This window comes from Bos mutus, chromosome 12 (genome assembly GCF_027580195.1).
Source record: "Bos mutus isolate GX-2022 chromosome 12, NWIPB_WYAK_1.1, whole genome shotgun sequence".
NCBI lineage: Eukaryota > Metazoa > Chordata > Mammalia > Artiodactyla > Bovidae > Bos > Bos mutus.
This window is the reverse complement of record NC_091628.1, coordinates 20549756-20568474: the sequence shown is the minus strand read 5'-3', so window position 1 is coordinate 20568474 and position 18719 is coordinate 20549756. Positions and strand designations below refer to the sequence as shown.

At 44.7% G+C, this 18719-nt stretch overlaps 1 protein-coding gene and 1 non-coding gene across 2 annotated transcripts in view; both read right to left on the bottom strand.

The window, feature by feature from the left end:
- The window catches only part of FAM124A (family with sequence similarity 124 member A), a 118194-nt gene that overhangs the window by 78774 nt on the left and 20701 nt on the right, over positions 1-18719 (bottom strand). The gene's annotated exons all lie outside the window — the stretch shown is intronic.
- On the bottom strand, positions 10639-10711 carry TRNAR-UCU (transfer RNA arginine (anticodon UCU)). Its single transcript has one exon. It is a non-coding gene; the product is annotated as a tRNA-Arg (tRNA).

Here is an 18719-nt window from a genome sequence, read left to right as displayed (position 1 = left end):
TTATTTCGTTGGCTTATTCATCACTTTGCTCATTCATTTAACATTTATGGAACCCTTTCTTCACCAGGTACTTCCTCTAATGGACACATCAAGCCCTGGCTGGTGAGGCATCCTGCTGGACTGTCATGCTGGTGGGGTGGCCAGGAGGTGATCGTCTTGCTGCTGGAGACACAGGGAAGAACAATCCGGGGGGAGGGGGTGAACCCCACGTTCTGTCAGAGCTTCCTAGGCCTGTGGTTTGGGGTGGGGTGAGGCATAGTTGGACCATCACTGCCCGTGTCATGCTGCCTTTTGAACCCCTCCTTGGGCCACATCCACCCAGAAGCCCGCACATCCCGAGTGGGTCAGTTCCCCTCCCCATGTCCTCTGGCAGAACATCGGATAACAAGTGTGAAGTTGATATTTACCTTGGCAACCTTCTCCCATGGGGTGAAAAGTTTGCTGGCCACCCTACTTAAGGAATGTTCAGCATATTTTATCAGATAACCTGATAAAAACCCTATTCTTATTTACAATGGCTCTCTTTTAAGTTGTATGACCATCCAAGGGAAATCAAGGAAAATTTAAGTCTATTGTGACTTGGAGGGCAAGATTCATCTAGCATCTAGATCTGTCTCCACATATATGCCTCACAGTGTCCACTAGGGTGTTAGGCACAGGGCCATCGTGCCGTCAGTAACGTTTGAGAAGAATGATGTCCTTGTAGGAACCATCATTTCAATCGGTTCACATGATGAAAGGTGATTTTTTGGTAGTTAAACAAGACATTTCAAGTGGGTTGACAGGTACATTTCATCACAGGCACCAATGATAACATGGTCTTAATTTTCCTGGAGCAAAACCTGTCTGAATTTTCATTGGAACCCTGACTCTTAAATCTCTCACTTGGGAACATTTGTGTGTGAGAGCTCAGTCATGTCCAACTCTTTGTGACCCCATGGACTGTAGCCAACCAGGCTCTTCTGTCCATGGGATTTCCCAGGCAAGAATACTGGAATGGGTTGTCATTTCCTTCTTCAGGGGATGTTCCCAGCCCAGGGATTGAACCTGCTTTTCCTGCATTGGCAGGTAGATTCTTTACCACTGCACCACTTGGGAAACCCATTTCAGGAACATTTAGCTCAGTCTGTTGTTGCCTCTTTCTCCTTCACTCATTCATCCACGTGTTTCTTGAGCTATCGCTATGTACCAGGCACTGGGAGACAAGGAAGCTGGCTCCATGACTACTACACAGTCCATTACTATAGACTCTGGCATGACTAGTGCCCCCTTAGAGTGTATGACCTGCACAGCCACAGGCAGCAGCCGTAAAGAACCATGAGCCACAAATGAGACCCTCATAACTTAGCTGGGCAACACCAACATAAAAGATTAAAATTCAATCTGACATAAATCTATAGGAGATATGGTACAGGAGCATCTTCGATGCGGGAGGATTCTAAAGTCACAATGACATAAACATTTACTATAGACGATCTACCACTGAAGGTCCCTTGAATTTCCAAGATGGAACTAGAAGGTCCTGACTTGCAACAAGACCACACAGCCAGATAGATATTCCTTTGGTTGACTAGTAAATGAAATAAAGGCTTGCAGCATGGCTGTTATAAGAGTCTTGCATCATTTAAACACTAGACCCCTGCTCAGTAGGCTGTGTATTTCATCTACAAGAGGCTTCTGGAACCGAAGGATGACTAATGTAACAACAAAGTGAAGTCTCCGTACTCCCACAATCATGGAGTTGAATGGTGGGTGGAATTATTTAAGCTCTCTCTCTCTCTCTGGTTGAACATGTATTCCCAAACTGATACGAGTTAAGTATGAGCATGATGCAATTTCAATTTACTATCATACCACAAAGGAAGGAGCAATTTTTTCTCCACAGGGCCTCTGAGAAGGCTTTCTGGAAGAGGCTCCAGGTGAATTGGGTTTTGATGGGTCAACAACATCTCACAATAACCCCAAATGCGGGAGAGATCACTGCAGGAAGAGGGAAGACTGTTTACGAAGGCACAGATCAGTATGAAAAACAAGCACATTTGGAAGTGGGTGGTGAGTAACTCTGAAACACGGCAACAGATGCAGAAGGAAAAATGGACTGGAGCCAAGTTGTACAGGGCTTCAGCTCAATTTGGGATAAGGGGGCAGTGGAAAGTTTTAATAAAGGGATGTTGGAATCAAGTCAGCGGAGGTTGGCTGCAGGCAAAGTAAGAAGTTAGAAAATGAGTGATGAGTCTAGTAAGAGATAACAAGGATGTGGGAAATTACATTATTGGCCCTGGTTCTTTCTTCTCTCTTGTCACCTTTCTCTCTGCCATGTGGCTTTACACTTCCTTCCACTAAATGGTTAAAGTGCATTCCCCCACCCTTTGACTTTGAATGAGACCACATGGCTAGCTTTGGCCAACGGAAACACACAACAGTAGCGTGTGTTTTGGCTTGCCTTCCTGTGCCTCTGACATTTCCACAAGAAGAACACGCTTGGGCCAGCCCACTGGAGCCAGAAGGGAGGATGAGAGCCATGTGGAGCAGACCCAGCCTAGCTGAGCCTAGTCTCCATCAGCCAGGACCGGACACCCAAAGACATGTGGTAAGAGCCACCCAACTAAGCTTGGTCTGGATCAGCTGACTCAAGCCACTGTTTGGGGATTGTTGTTACACAGCGATACTTACAGCTGCAGGCAGAGTCAGTGGGTATACAGAGGAGACATAGTCTTAGGCTATTCAGGAAGCACAGGGAGTCCAGGGCCTGGGGACGGGGGCAGGAAAAGCAGGAGAGGAGTTGACCTTGACGTTTCTGGCATAAGCAACTTGTCTGATATTGATATTTAACTGAGATAGAAAACAGAGGAAGAATGGCAGGTTTGTGGGGAAAGATGAGCTCTCCTTTGGCCAGGCTGGCTTGAGATGCCCCAGTGACTTCCAGGAGGGATGTGTTGTTGGCAGTGGACCTGCGCGTTGCTGAGGTGATGGGCTGAACTCAAGGATGGACCAGTTACCGTTAGGCCGCATTCACTTTCATGCAGTTACTTCTTAAGTGTGTGACCATATTGAAAGAGTTGGATGCGACTTAGTGATCAAACACCAAGATATTGATTTGAACCGGTGAAAATTCACCTGGACGGCTTTAAAAACAAGCAGAATTCATGGGTGATTCTGGTCCTTTTCTTTGCATGCTCTTTCTGCTCACCTGGCTACTTTCTGTTTCACTGAACATGAGCACCACTATCAACAGAAGTGCAGCTGATGCAAAAGTAGTGAAAACACAGACCAATGACATTTCCCACCGGTCAGGAGCGTCACCGGTGGCAAGAGACACCACAGTCACCAGCGATGCCCATTTCACTTTTCCATGGTATCCTCATCACCCACCACTGGAGATACATGATTCACTAAACAGTAATGGATGCTCACTATAAATGGAAAAGAAGGGCTTTGAATAATTTGGGAATGAAGACACTCACTTGAGAAGATTATTAATGGTTTCTATGAGGGAAAGAAAGACACATGGGGTAGGAAGAGTGTTTGGGAAAAGAAGTCATCAGAGCATCAGACAGTCCCAATAAGATCCTGACCCCATCACACTCAGGGTGTGCAGGCGGCCACGGGTGTGGGGTGAAGTTGTTGGCTAACACACAAATGACATTTGGCGTGGGCTGGCATCTTCTCAACATTCTATATGTATGAACTCACAGAATCCTCATAAACAACCCCAAAAGGAGGAGGTGCGACTCTCGTCCTCATTTTATTATTATTTTAAAAATTTATTTATTTTAATGGGAGGCTAATTACTTTACAATATTGTGATGGTTTTGCCATACATTGACATGAATCAGCCATGGGTACATGTGTCCCCATCCTGAATCCCCCACCTACCTCCCTCCCCATCCCATCCCTCTGGGTTGTCCCAGAGCACCAGCTTTGAGTGCCCTGCTTTATGCATTGAACTTGCACTGGTCATCTGTTTTACATATGGAAATATACATGTTTCAATGCTATTCTCTCATATCATCCCACTCTCACCTTCTCCCACATAGTCCAAAAGTCTGTTCTTTACATCTGTGTCTTTTTTGCTATCTTGCGTATAGGGTCATTGTTACTGCCTTTCTAAATTCTATATATATGTGTTAGTACACTGTATTGGTGTTTCTCTTTCTGACTTACTTCACTCTGTATAATAGGTTCCAGTTTCATCCCCCTCATTAGAACTGACTCAAATGCATCCTTTTTGTTAGCTGAGAAATATTCCATTGTGTATATGTACCTAGACTGTGTGGATCACAACAAACTGTAGAAAATTCTTAAAGAGATGGGAATACCAGACCACCTGACCTGCCTCTTGAGATATCTGTATGCAGGTCAGGAAGCAACAGTTAGAACTGGACATGGAACAACAAATTGGTTCCTAATAGGGAAAGGAGTATGTCAAGGCTGTATACTGTCACCCTGCTTATTTAACTTATATGCAGAGTACATCATGTGAAATGCTGGGCTGGAAGAAGCACAAGCTGGAATCAAGATTGCCGGGAGAAATATCAATAACCTCAGAAATGCAGATGACATCACCCTTATGAAGAACTAAAAAGCCTCTTGATGAAAGTGAAAGAGGAGAGTGAAAAAGTTGGCTTAAAGCTCAACATTCAGAAAATGAAGATCATGGCATCTGGTCCCATCATTTCATGGCAAATAGATGGGGAAACAGTGAAAACAGTGACAGATTTTATATTTTTGGGCTCCAAAATCACTGCAGATGGTGACTGCAGCCATGAAATTTAAAGACACTTGCTCCTTGGAAGAAAAGTTATGACCAACATAGACAGGGTATTAAAAAGCAGAGCTATTACTTTGCCAACAAAGGTCCATCTAGTCAAGACTATGGTTTTTCCAGTGGTCATGTATGGATGTGAGGGTTGGACTATAAAGAAAGCTGAGTGCTGAAGAATTGATACTTTTGAACTGTGGTGTTGGAGAAGACTCTTGAAGGAGATCCAACCAGTCCATTCTAAAGGAGATCAGTCCTGAGTGTTCACTGGAAGGACTAATGTTGAAGCTGAAACTCCAATACTTTGGCCACCTGATGTGAAGAACTGACTCATTTGAAAAGACCCTGATGCTGGAAAAGATTGAAGGCAGGAGGAGAAGGGGACAACAGAGGATGAGATGGTTGGATGACATCACTGACACGATGGCATTACTATAGACATGAGTTTGAGCAAGCTGAGAGTTGGTGATGGACAGGAAAGCCTGGTGTGCTGCAGTCCATGGGGTTGCAAAGAGTCGGACACAACTGAGCAACTGAACTGATATGTACCACAACTTTCTTGTCTGTTCATCTGCTGATGGGCATCTAGGTTGCTTCCATGTCCTAGCTATTGTAAACAGTGCTGCAATGAACATTGGGGTATATGTGTCTCTTTCAATTCTGGTTTCCTTGGTGTGTATGCCCAGCAGTGGGATTGCTGGGTCATATGGCAATTCTATTTCCAGTTTTTTAAGGAATCTCCACACTGTTCTTCACAGTGGCTGTGCTAGTGTGCATTCCCACCAACAGTGTAAGAGGGTTCTCTTTTCTCTACACCCTCTCCAGCATTTATTGTTTGTAGACTTTTTGATAGCAGCCATTGTGACTGGCGTGAGATGGTACATCATTGTGGTTTTGATTTGCATTTCTCTGATAATGAGTGATGCTGACGCCTTTTCATGTGTTTGTTAGCCATCTATATGTCTTCTTTGGAGAAATGTCTGTTTAGTTCTTTGGCCTATTTTTTGATTGGGTCATTTATTTTTCTGGTATTGAGCTGCATGAGCTGCTTGTGTATTTTGGAGATTAATTCCTTGTCAGTTGTTTTGCTATTATTTTCTCCCATTCTGAAGGCTGACTTTTCACGTTGCTTGTAGTTTCCTTTGTTGTGCAACAGCTTTTAAGTTTAATTAGGTCCCATTTGTTTGTTTTCATTTCCATTACTCTGGGAGGTGGGTCATAGAGGATCTTGCTGTGATTTATGTCAGAGTGTTCTGCCTATGTTTTCCTCTAAGAGTTTTATAGTTTCTGGTCTTACATTTAGATCTTTAATCCATTTTGAGATTACTTTTGTGTATGGTGTTAGGAAATTAGATCTAGTTTCATTCTTTTACAGGTGGTTGACCAGTTTTCCCAGCACCACTTGTTAAAGAGATTGTCTTTTCTCCATTGTATATTCTTGCCTCCTTTGTCAAAGATAAGGTGTCTGTACATGCATGGATATATCTCTGGGCTTTCTATTTTGTTCCACTGATCTATATTTCTGTCTTTGTACTGGTATCATACTGTCTTGATGACTGTAGCTTTGTAGTATAGCCTGAAGTCAGGCAGGTTGATTCCTCCAGTTCCATTGTTCTTTCTCAAGATTGCTTTGGCTATTCAAGGTTTTGTGTGTTTCTACACAAATTGTGAAATTATTTGTTCTAGTTGGGTTAAAAGTACCATTGGTAGGTAGCTTGATAGGGATTGTGTTGGATCTATAGATTGCTTTGGGTAGTATACTCATTTTCACTATATTGATTCTTGCAACCCACAAACACGGTATATTTCTCCATCTATTTGTGTCATCTTTGATTTCTTACATCAGTGTTTTATAGTTTTCTATATATAGGTCTTTTGTTTCTTTAGGTAAATTTATTCCTAAGTATCTTATTCTTTTTGTTGCAATGGTGAATGGGACTGTTTCCTTAATTTCTCTTTCTGTTTTCTCATTGTTAGTATATAGGAATGCAAAGGATTTCTGTGTTTTAATTTTATATCCTGCAACTTTACTATATTCATTGATTAGCTCTAGTAATTTTCTGGTGGTGTCTTTAGGATTTTCTATGTAGAGGATCATGTCATCTGCAAACAGTGAGAGTTTTACTTCTTTTCCCATCTGGATTTCATTTCTTTTTTTTCCTCTGATTGCTGTGGCTAGGACTTCCAAAACTATGTCAAATAGTAGTGGTGAGAGTGGGCATTTTAAAATTTAATATTATTTTATTTTTAATTGAAGGATAATTGCTTAACTATATTCTGTTGTTGCTGCCATATATCAACATGAATCAGCCATAGGTATACATATGTCCCCTCTCTCTTAAGCCTCCATTCCCACCTCCCAATCCTTTCCACCCCTCTAGGTTGTCACACAGCACTGGTTTGAGCTGAGTCAAATGGCAAATTCCCACTGGCGATCTATTTTACATACGCCAGTGTATATGTTCCCATGCTCCTCTCTCAATTCATCCCACCCACCCCTTTCCTCACTGGGTCCACAAGTCTGTTCTATATGTCTGCATCTCCATTGCTGCCCTGCAAACAGGTTCGTAAGTAACATCTTTCTAGATTCTATTTATATGTGTTAATATATATTTGCCTTTTTTCCTTCTGATCTACTTCACTCTGTATATGGGCTCTAGGTCCATCTACCTCATTAGAACTGACTCAAATGCATTCCTTTTTATAGCTGAGTAATATTCCATTATGTATATGTAACCACAACTTCTTTATCCAGTCATCTGTTAATGGGCATCTAGGTGGTTTCCATGTCCTGTGTGTGTGTGCGCACATGTGCACTCAGTTGTGTCTGACTCTTTGCAACCCCATGGACTATAGCCCACCAGGCTCCTCTGTCCATGGAATTTTGCAGGCAAGAATACTGGAGTGGGTTGCTGTTCCCTTCTCCAGGGGATCTTCCCAACCCAGGATTGACTGTGTCTCCTGCATCTCCTGTATTGGCAGGTGGATTCTTTACCACTGTGCCACCTGGGAAGTCCTTCCATAACCTAGCTATTATAAATAGTGCTGCAATGAACACTGGGGTAGGTGTGTCTTTTTCAATTATGATTTCCTCAGGGTATATGCTCAGTAGTGGGACTGCTGGGTCATATGGTAGTTTTATTCCTTTTTTTTTTTTTTTTAACGGAATCTCCATACTGTTTTCCATAGTGGTTATTATCAATTTGAATTCCCACCAACAGTCCTAGAGCAGGAAGCTGAGGCACAAAGAGGTGGAGGAACCTGCCAAGGGCACAGAGGCAGGGAGTGAGCGGGCAGGCACTTGGCTGTGGCATCTGAGGTCTGTGGGTGCTGTCCTCTCCGAGGTTTTGCAAAAGGACTCGCTTCCCAGCTGAAGGGGCAGCTGTCACTCTCCAGCCCTTTCTGGCCGCGCTGCCGCCACTTCCCTCTCCTGCTCTCCTGCCTGCTCCTCGGCCCCAGTCCTAGCTTTATTTTGTGGTCACACATTTACATCTCTTCCTTCTGGCCCTGGGTCTCTGAGGGAGAATGCCCCAGAAACCACCTCCCTGAGGGCATATCCCCCAGTCTCTACATCTGAGTACTGTCTTCAAGGGGAACTGGATCAAGCCAGCACTGCAGGTGGGCGTGACAGGCACAGAAAAGCAGAACAGCAACACTGGGAAAGCAGCCGGTATGAGAGGGGGAAGGTAACTTCTGAGTCTCCAAGACAGAGTTGTCAGGGTGCCCAGCGTTGGGCCACCTCTACCAGCAGCACAAAGGTTTCCTGGGGAGCAGTAACAAAGGCCAGGCTGAAGCCTGCATGCCTGAGTGACTGTTTACAGCTCTGCAAAAAGGGCAAGATGCCCAGCCTCAGAGCAGGGAACAGGGCTGAAAGGCATTCCACCAAGCCCGGCTCGCCCGGGCGGTGCAGGATGTAACCCCAATCGACCAAGCAACGAGGATGGAGACCGTGAAACATAGAGACATCAGCAGCCAGTATCCTGTCCCCAAGAAGAGTCAGGGGAATGAGTGCTGATTTTAGGACACTCTGGCTGTTGCCAGCCTGTGCCCACTGCATGTGACCCTTAAATAAACAGGCTCCAAGGGGGACAGAACACAGCTCCAAACCACCATCGGGCACTGGGGTTACACACGCCCCAGAGAGAACCTGCCTCCATGGAGCTAGATAGAAAACCAAGTATTGGAGGGGCAGGAGAGAAAATGTGAATAATTAATTGCCATGAAAGGCCTCTCCGCCTCCCTGGAGGAGCAGGGACGACATCACTGTGGGATATGCCTTTATCATATCTATTACACGGCCTCTCAAAGGCCCTCAGAGAGCACCTGTTCAGAGAGGGAAGGACACAGACCCAAGAGGCCAATCTCCCCGCCAGGGCTGGAGAGAGATCAGAGCTGTTCACCAAGCTTTCCAACTGGCTTGTGCTTCCCAAGAGGATGAGGAAGATTCCTTCCCGTGTGATTATATACCATTAGATTTTCCTTGGAGAATGTATAACACTGTAAGCAACTGTAAGTAAAGCACTGCACCAGGTCAGGCCTTTTATGAGGCAGAAAGAGTATTATTAACTTGAGGATTTGTTCCCTTTACCCCAGTATTTCACTCTCTTGTATACTCCCCTGTTTTTGTCTTGTTAAGTGTAACAGAAAATAACTTACACGATAACAATCAGGTATTGTGTTCTTATTGTTTGTCAGACACTATCTTAAAAGCCTCAAATCTCTCATTTAAGCTTTACTTGGGTTTGATCCCTGGGTCAGAAAGATTCCTTGGAGAAGGAACCTGCTCCAGTTTTCTTGCCTGGGAAATCCCACGGACAGAGGAGCCTGGCGGGCTACAGTCCATGGGGTTGCAAGAGTGGGACACAACTTAGCAACTAAACCAACCAACCAATTTTTAAAGCACCACCATGATAAAGGTGAGGCAGGAGGTAGAGGCTCCCCAACACCCACCTCCCAGCTATGGGGTAAAGCAATTGGAGATTCATTCCCTGTGGATCAAAACTCAAAGACAGGGGCAGGATCTTTAAGGGAGGAGGCTGGGCCCTGCCCAGACCACATGTTTCTTTTCTCGAAGTCAGGAGACCTTCCTGACCACACATGAGCAGAAAAGGCTCCCTGGAAGCCAAAGGGAAGTGATGCCAAGGGATGTTCTCCACCCATACGCCTCTTCAGTAAAATCCATCTTGGCTAAGAGATGTGTGTGCACACATGGGAGGATCCTGAGATATACAGATATGAACTGTGAACCAGGCAAATAAAAATGACCAGCCAAAGGAAACCCAGAGGAAATACCCCATAAAAGTAATTCAGACTGCCACGAGTTCAGCGACTCTCTCTCCCTGAGTCTGCCTGTGTGTCTATTCACATGTACTGTATTCTTTTCCCTCTTAATACTTTACTAGCTTCACTACTTTCTGTCTTTGTGGGAGTTTGTTCCTGCAAAGCCAAAGGGCCAGGGCCCTTGTCACTGACCACTGGTCTAGTGGCTAGGATGAGGTGCCGTCACCACTGCGAACTGGCCTCAATCTCTAGCTGGGAACCCAAGCCCCAAGATCAAAGGTATATCATTTCTCTCCATCTTGCAGGTGAAATGTTAACTGACTTGCCAAAGGCCATTAGGCTGAGGAAGAACTGGATCTCTATGTTCCTCAACATGTGCTTCTTCTTGCCCCTTTTAGTTTTCAAAAAAAATTTTTTTGAGGGATTGCATACCATATGGCTTGTGGGATCTTAGTTCCCCATCCAGGGATCAAATCCACAGCCCCTGCCATGGAAGAGTGGAGTGTTAACTGGACTGCTAGGGAAATCACCTTGCCGCTTTTATTTTTAAATAAATTTACTTATTTTCCCACACTACACAGCTTGTGGGACCTTGCCTCCCTGACCAGGGATCGAACCTGTGCCCCCTGCAGTAGAAGCACAGAGTCCTAACCACTGGACTGCCAGGGAAGTCCTGCTATTTCTTGCCTCTTGAGCCCACCAACCTTATGATCATCCTGCCCTGAACCTCAGCCTGCCTGGCTAGGCTCCATCAGGAAACGTGGTTGGGTAATTTTGCTGTGAATGGACTGACCAGTGTGTCTGGGCAGCTTCTGGCAATCTCTGACCCGTGTGGGTGTCCTGAGTCTGGTGGAGGCACAGGGAGGGGACCGAGTCCTCCTGCTGGTTGACAGATGACCCGATGCTGGGCCTCCCACTGGGTTATCTCAATGCTGCCTGTGCCAGGACCCCTCACTGCCACTCTCTGTATCCCAAGGCTTCACGCCAGCCTTGCCTGCACTGTCCCCCGCTGTTTGGTGTCCACCAGCCTGGCCTTCCTTGCAGAACTGACAAACTGCTGTCTCCTCAAGACACTGACTTCCTAATAGCAGGTACGTCAAATTGAAGGTCCAGATCATCTGTTCCAAAGGGAATGAATGCCTGGCCAAGTCTCAGGACATGACAAGGTCAGACACCCCTTTCTAGAATTTCTGGGCAATGATTAATGTCTCTTGTCACTTTATCCACCGTTTATCATTGACAGTCTGCAATTCTGTGACAATGACTTGGGCTTCCCTGGTGGCTCAGCAGTAAAGAATCCGCCTGCGATGCATGAGCCACAGGAGACGTGGGTTCGATCCCTGGGTTGGGAAGATCCCCTGGAGGAAGGCATGGCAACCTTCTCCAGTATTGTTGCCTGGAGCATCCCCATGGACAGAGGAGCCTGGTGGGCTACAGTTCATAGTGTCACAATCAGTCAGATATGACTAAAGTGACTGAGCAAGCATGCACGCATGGCACTGACTTATTTAATCAAGGAATGTTTATCGAGCACCTACTATCTGCCAGAAGTGTCGGATACAGTGGTGAATAAAAGTCTCTGCCTTCATAGAACTTATCATCTAGTTAGTGGGGGAGATAGACAATAAACAAATAAATAAGATGAAGTCAGGTCCTAAATGCAATAGACACTTCACTGTACAAACTCATGTTCAAAGTGGGTACCGCAGGTGTTTCCAAGGCAACAGCCATAACCACTACCATCACCTAAATAAACTGCCCTGGACCATTCCAGGGCCTTAAGACCCACAGGGCCCCCAAACAGCTCAGGAGGCCAACAGAGTCTGAACAAGGCCCCCTCCAGCTGCTGCAGGCTGCTTGCTTCAGGGAACCTGGCTCCAGAGTTTAGCTAGAGTCCCTCCAACCTCAAATGCAGGAGATTGAATAAACTTATTTACATTTCTAAAGCCCCATTCTGAGGTACCCAACAGTTCAGGGGCTTGGATACCTAATCTACTGACCAGACACACATGACTAAGTGGCAGAAAACTCACAGAAAAACGGTGGATCAGGTATGAAGGATCCACACACCCAGGACATAGACTGACGTGTGAAGTAAGATTAGGTCAGAAAGCAGGAGGGAAAGAGACCCTAGAATGACAAGGAACACAAAACCCGCTGCATTAAAGTGCCACAGGGGGCCAACCTCTCACCATTAAGCTGCCTGGTCTTTCCTGAATGCCAGAAATAAAAGCTGCCAGGTCTTTCCTGAATGCCAGAAATAAAAGCTGCCAGAAAGGGGCTTCCAAATTCCTTCCTGGGAGAATCTATTCATCCGAAATGTAATGAATAACCTGCCTTCAGCTCTTTTTTTTTTCTTTTACAGTTTTTCTTAAAGCCAGTTCTTCGAACCTCTAAACTAATTAAAAATTGAGGCAAACCCCTTTGTCTCTGACAACACTTAAAGCCCCAGACATACTCAATTCTTAGTACTTTTATGATTTTGACAAGGCCTTTGGTTGGCCTGAAATTTTGAGCTGTGAAGGGAACAAGACTGGTCCCAGTGCCAGCTCCAAAATACAGTCAAAACGAGACACAGGGTTGGCAATAGTGGCAATCTGGAGGCAGTGAGGTACATATAGAATATTTAACATAGGGGATCCAAAATGCTTCTCCTCAGCCTGAATTCACAGAGCATGTGTGCACGCTAAGTCGTTTCAGTGGTGTCTGTCTCTCTGAGATCCTATGGACTACAGCCCAGCAGCCTCCTCTGTCCATGATACTCTCTAGGCAAGAATACTGGAGTGGTTTGCTATGTCCTCGTCCAAGGGATCTCCCAGACCCCGGGATCAAACCTACATCTCTTAAGTCTCCTGCATTGACAGGCAGATTCTTTACCACTAGCACCACCGACTTTCCTATAATTGAAGAATGGAATACAGGCTAGAACACCTAGTCTATCGACCAGACACACATGACCTAGTGGTAAAAAACCCATGGAAAATGGTGCATCAGGTATGTAGGGTGCACACGCCCAGGGCATAGACCAACGGGTGAAGTCGGAAAGCAGGAGGATGGCACAGTGGTAAAGAATCCACCTACTAACGCAGGAGACTCGAGTTCGATCCCTGGATTGGGAAGATCCCTTGGAGAAGGAAATGGCAACCCACCCCAGTATTCTTGCCCAGAAAATTCAATGGACAGAGGAACCTGACTACTGTCCATAGGGTCACAAAGAGTCAAACATGACTCAGCATGTACGCATATAGGCTGAAGAAAAAAACAAACAAACCTGTTTTCCTTTGACAGAGGAAAACACTAGGGCATCTTTCTGATACTTGGGCTTTTGTAAGAGGTACGGCTTTGCTGTTACTGTATTTGACCACTCTCTCAATTTTCATCATCTGTTGCAGAAACAATGTCAGGAATCTGAACATGTGATTCATATTCTTAAGCTCATTCTAAAACTATTAAGAAAGTAATAATAGAGAAAGCAAGGCAGATGCTTTAGACACACTGCATGTTTTTTCATGTGGAAATGTGATGTCCACTTGACTTTAAAGGTATTTCTAAGCTTTGCTGTGAGACACACATGATGTCTCACACACCAGATGGGGAGAAGAGGGGGAATCAAAGGCCAGACACCAACCAGCCAGGAAGGACCAAGTCACTTTAAATTTCGACACTGCTTGACAGCAATTCTGGAAGAGGGCCGGGAAGTTGATATGTGATTAGTCTGAGAAGCTTTAATTCAGCTAAAAACACTTAAGCATATCTGGCATCGTTATCCAAGTCCTGAGGACTTAATGATTTTGTAAGTTTATGAGAAGGTAAGACAGGTCTGACGCACACTAACACCCAATGCTTAGCAATGTACTCAGGGGGCTTCCCTGGTGGTCCAGGGACTAAGACTCTGCACTCCCAATGCAGGGGGCCTGGGTTCAATCCCTAGTCAGGGAACTAAATTCCACATCACCCAACGAAGACCCAGTGCAGCCAGATATATATTAAAAAACAAAACAAAACAAAGGCGTGCTCAAGCAACTCCATCAATAAAAAATTTTTAAAAATGTGCTAGACCATTTATGTATAAAAATTATACTGTTCAGAACTGCAGAGTCTCTAGTATTCTACACACAATCACTCTACTCAGTAACTGCCATTTTTTCCTAAAACACGTTATATCTTGTCATTTCCATCAGTGGCACGGTTCCCCTGAATAAAATTCAGGACCTCAATAAAATTCTGAAGATTTGGAGGTGAGGCAGCAGGGCTTGCCAACAACACGACTGGAGGGTTAATCTTGTTTTAAGAAGTAAGGTGTATCCGTCAAAGCCAAACAGACAAAAGAGGAAGATGTTAACCAAACCTATCCCCAGGATTTGTTCACCAAGACCGCTCAGCCTTACAATGCAGCTAGCAGGAGGAACCCTCACAATTACAGTAATTAAGATTTATTTTTAAAAGGGATTTGTCTGGCAGGATGTTGAGAAATGAGACGGGCCATGATTAGTCATTACAAGTCTACGAAAAAAAAACTACTACTGACAGGCATATAAAAGACATAGTGGATGGTCTTAGGAAAATCAGCGATTAAATTTGGTTTTGCTCGTGATCAAACTAGCAATATGGGAAATGGAACCTGTGGACTCTCTTATTTTTTTTGCCCTAAAATTCAGTGAAACATTCAAAAGCTTTGCCAACTTGAATAGGATATTGATATACCCCCGGGCCTTGTTTCCAAGTTTCCATAGAAAAATTTGTATGTTACAGCCCATTGGAAGAACAAGGTTCCTGGGGGCAACTCAAAAATTAAAGATGGGGGAGGGACATCCATGGTGGTCCAGTGGTTAAGACTCCACGTTCCCAATGCACAGGGGGCGGGTTAGCCTATGAACCTACAGGCCATGCGGAATGGCCAAAAAAAAAGATGGGGGAGGCATTTCAGTCTGCCTGCCCCCCCACCCCCCGCATGTTTCAGATGACATCAGACAATTGGCCCAAGTGGACCAGTTAGTCAATGGCAGTTCGAGAAAGAGAAGAAACACGTCCCAACTCCCAGTCTGCAGCTCTGCCCGGTTCTGAAGTTCCCTCTCCTACTGATGGGCCAAGGACTGCAAAGCAGGCAGAGACAGAGTCCCTTCCCGAGCTCACAAGCTAATTAAGGAAGCAAGACGCTCACACGTGAGCAACATAAGAAAAACACAAAATGGGAGGTGGTAGGTTCAGGATGCTCTAGAGGATGAATTTCAGAGATAATAACTGAAGTTTCCCTCTTCCCTATTTTCTTATTGCCTGCATCCCCCCTGCAGAGTCCGGGCTGTTCCTTGCTTCAGGGAGCATGGGGTCTGACGGACTCATTCATCACGCTTCTGAATTTAGGCTGTTTTCCTATCACAGCAGAAGAAACAGCCTGGAAGCGCAAAGCTCTCTACTGTGAGGATTCGGGGGTTGGAGACAGAAGACGCTTTCTGAGCCAAAAAGGGCTAAAAACCTAGAGCAGGGGTTTCACCTTGTGAATTGGAAGTCAAGAAGAATGTGTGGTGCTCTGGGGGTGGCTTTTCCCGCTCAGATGATGTCGTGTTTGGGCTCCTGGTGGGAGGGAGAAGACCAGAAGGGACGGGACCAAAGCCTGGATGCCAGAAGGTTTCTCAGGATGGATCACGTACTGAAGTCCCAGGCTGAGCCCTGCGGGGGTGGGGCCCCCAGTGCAGACCTGTGCCTTCCCTTGCCAGGGGGTGAGGGCAGAGGCTCAGGAATGAAGTTCAGCTCTATTGCAGAGATATACGGCAGTTCCACTTTTATACCTGAGCGGGTGACTGTGAAAAATTCCTACTCACTGTATCAGGAGGTTCATAGAGAGTGCTTAATAGACAGCAGAAAGTGTTATGATCCAACTGACAGGGACCCCCTCTAAACATGCCAACCTATAGAAAGACCTCCAGTTTCTAAGTCTAGGTTATCTATGACCCACACACTTTAGCCTCACTATGTTCAAGCCTGAGGCAGTGGAATATTAAAAATGGAATCACAGAGGAAGCCCATTGTCCCAGCAACAGACAAAAGAAAGACTTCTCACAATTATTCTTGTTATACAGAAGGAAAGAGAAGTCCTTCAAGCATTGGTTGCACAGCTCAGCTTCATTCCCTTTTGATATCAATAATAATGTCAGATGTCAGAATGAGATAAAAAAGGCGGAGAGCAGGTAAAATGTTTCTTCTCTTCCATAACCAGTGTATTGTACAAAATTTGAAAGTTTAACAAATGTGGGGGGGCTTCTCTGGTGGCTCAAACGGTAAAGAATCTGCCTATAATGCAGGAGTTCCAGGTACGATCCCTAGGTCAGGCAGATGCCCTGGAGAAGGGAATGGCAACCTGCTCCAGTATTCTTGCCTGGAGAATCCCATGGCAGAGGAGCCTGGGGGGCTAGTCCACAGAGTTACAAAGAGTTGGACATACCTGAGCAACTAATGCTTTCACAACAAATCTGGAGGAAGAGAAGGTTTACAAAGAAGAAAGAAAGGACTAATGGGATCCTCTTTGCTTTCTTGGTCAATTCTGATTATAACCTTTAGTGGCTATGACCTGGCTTTTTACATACCAGTCCTTGAATATTCCCAACCTGTTATTCCCTCAAAGGTTAATGGCAACAATTTTGATGTTGAATAAAGATAGAAATTGGCTACTGGAGGGAAATTGCTTTTCATGAAGCCTGTGCAGCGTACTCATGGTGTTTGGGTACTGTTAATAACGCCTGAGGTTGGAGCGGGTGTATAATCAATACCATACATTTAATGAGAACCACAGAACAGACTCCAGCTTGTGGGCCTCCAAAAGCTGGGTCTCCCTGTTTACAATCTACTCTTTAGAGCAGTTTTGCCCATTCTTATTGTGTACATCTGTGTATAGTGTGTGTGAGTAGCCATCTATACAGTTTTTTTGCATAAAATCTCAATTTTTATTAGACCCCGGCACTCAAACCCACGCCCACAGGACAGTGAAATAGTTCTTTTGGAGAATAACCCGGCAAGAGAGATCAGAAGCTTTAAAAAGTAAATATTTGACAATTTCACTTGTAGGAATTTATCCTAAGGAAATAATGAAGGATATGCATAAACTTGTGGTATAAAAATATTCCTGCCAATGCTGATTATAATAGTGAAAAAAGAGAAGAGGACCAACAATAGGGTACCAGTGAAAGTGAAAGAGGAGAGTGAAAAGGTTGGCTTAAAGCTCAACATTCAGAAAACGAAGATCATGGCATCTGGTCCCATCACTTCATGGGAAATAGATGGGCAAACAGTGGAAACAGTGTCAGACTTTATTTTTCTGGGCTCCAAAATCACTACAGATGGTGACTGCAGCCATGAAATTAAAAGACGCTTACTCCTTGGAAGGAAAGTTATGACCAACCTAGATAGCATATTCAAAAGCAGAGACATTACTTTGCCAACAAAGGTCCGTCTAGTCAAGGCTATGGTTTTTCCTGTGGTCATGTATGGATGTGAGAGTTGGACTGTAAAGAAGGCTGAGCGCCAAAGAATTGATGCTTTTGAACTGTGGTGTTGGAGAAGACTCTTGAGAGTCCCTTGGACTGCAAGGAGATCCAACCAGTCCATTCTGAAGGAGATCAGCCCTGGGTGCTCTTTGGAAGGAATGATGCTAAAGCTGAAATTCCAGTACTTTGGCCACCTCACGGGAAGAGTTGATTCACTGGAAAAGACCCTGATGCTGGGAGGGATTGTGGACAGGAGGAAAAGGGGATGACAGAGGATGAGATGGCTAGATGGCATCACGGACTCGATAGACATGAGTCTGGGTGAACTCCGGGAGTTGGTGATGGACAGGGAGGCCTGGCATGCTGCGATTCATGGGGTCGCAAAGAGTCGGACATGACTGAGCGACTGAACTGAACTGAATGAAGTTTGGTGCAGAAAGAAATACAATGGAATACTGTACAGTTAAACTATTACAGAAGTAAGTTTGGTATATAAAGAAAGTTCACAATATGCTTAGTGAGAAAATCAGACTATAAAACTCTCCAATACTACTTTTGGTAATAATATACATATATATAGGAATATAAATGCCCAGAAAAAATCTGTAAAGGCAGACACCAAATTATGACTTGTTTCTGAATGGTAGCATTCTGAGTTTTCTTCTTTCGGTGAGAAAAGCACCTGGCATGCTAGGGGAATGTGTAATGGCAGCTATCCACTTTTGTTCCCTCTCTTGGGATGGGGGTGGGATCCTGACAACTGTGGTAGACCAGATGTCCCTGAAGTGTCACTTCAGTCCTTCAGGGAAAAATCTGATCATGAGAATCCTGCCTCTGTTTTTCTTTCATATCCTGGCTAGAAATTGACACCCTTTATGTAGTTGAAATCACACAATTAAAACTTATCTTTGAAGCCAGAGGACTACACAACAATTTTTTGGAAACAGATGTCCGTGTAACAGACCACCAGAGGAGTTGTCCATATGGGATACTGAACTCAGACTCTGATTTCCTGATGAGTATCTTTGGTTATTGCTTTTCTCTTATCAACTGTCAAACAGTAATACTGTCTAGTTTTTCAGGTTCCCACTCAGAGGACTCTGAATATATAGATTCCACACCATCAACTAACTAACGTTCAAAGTGCACTCACAATTTCAGCTCCAACAGGTTCATTCATCTCAGGTTTCATTTGCTAA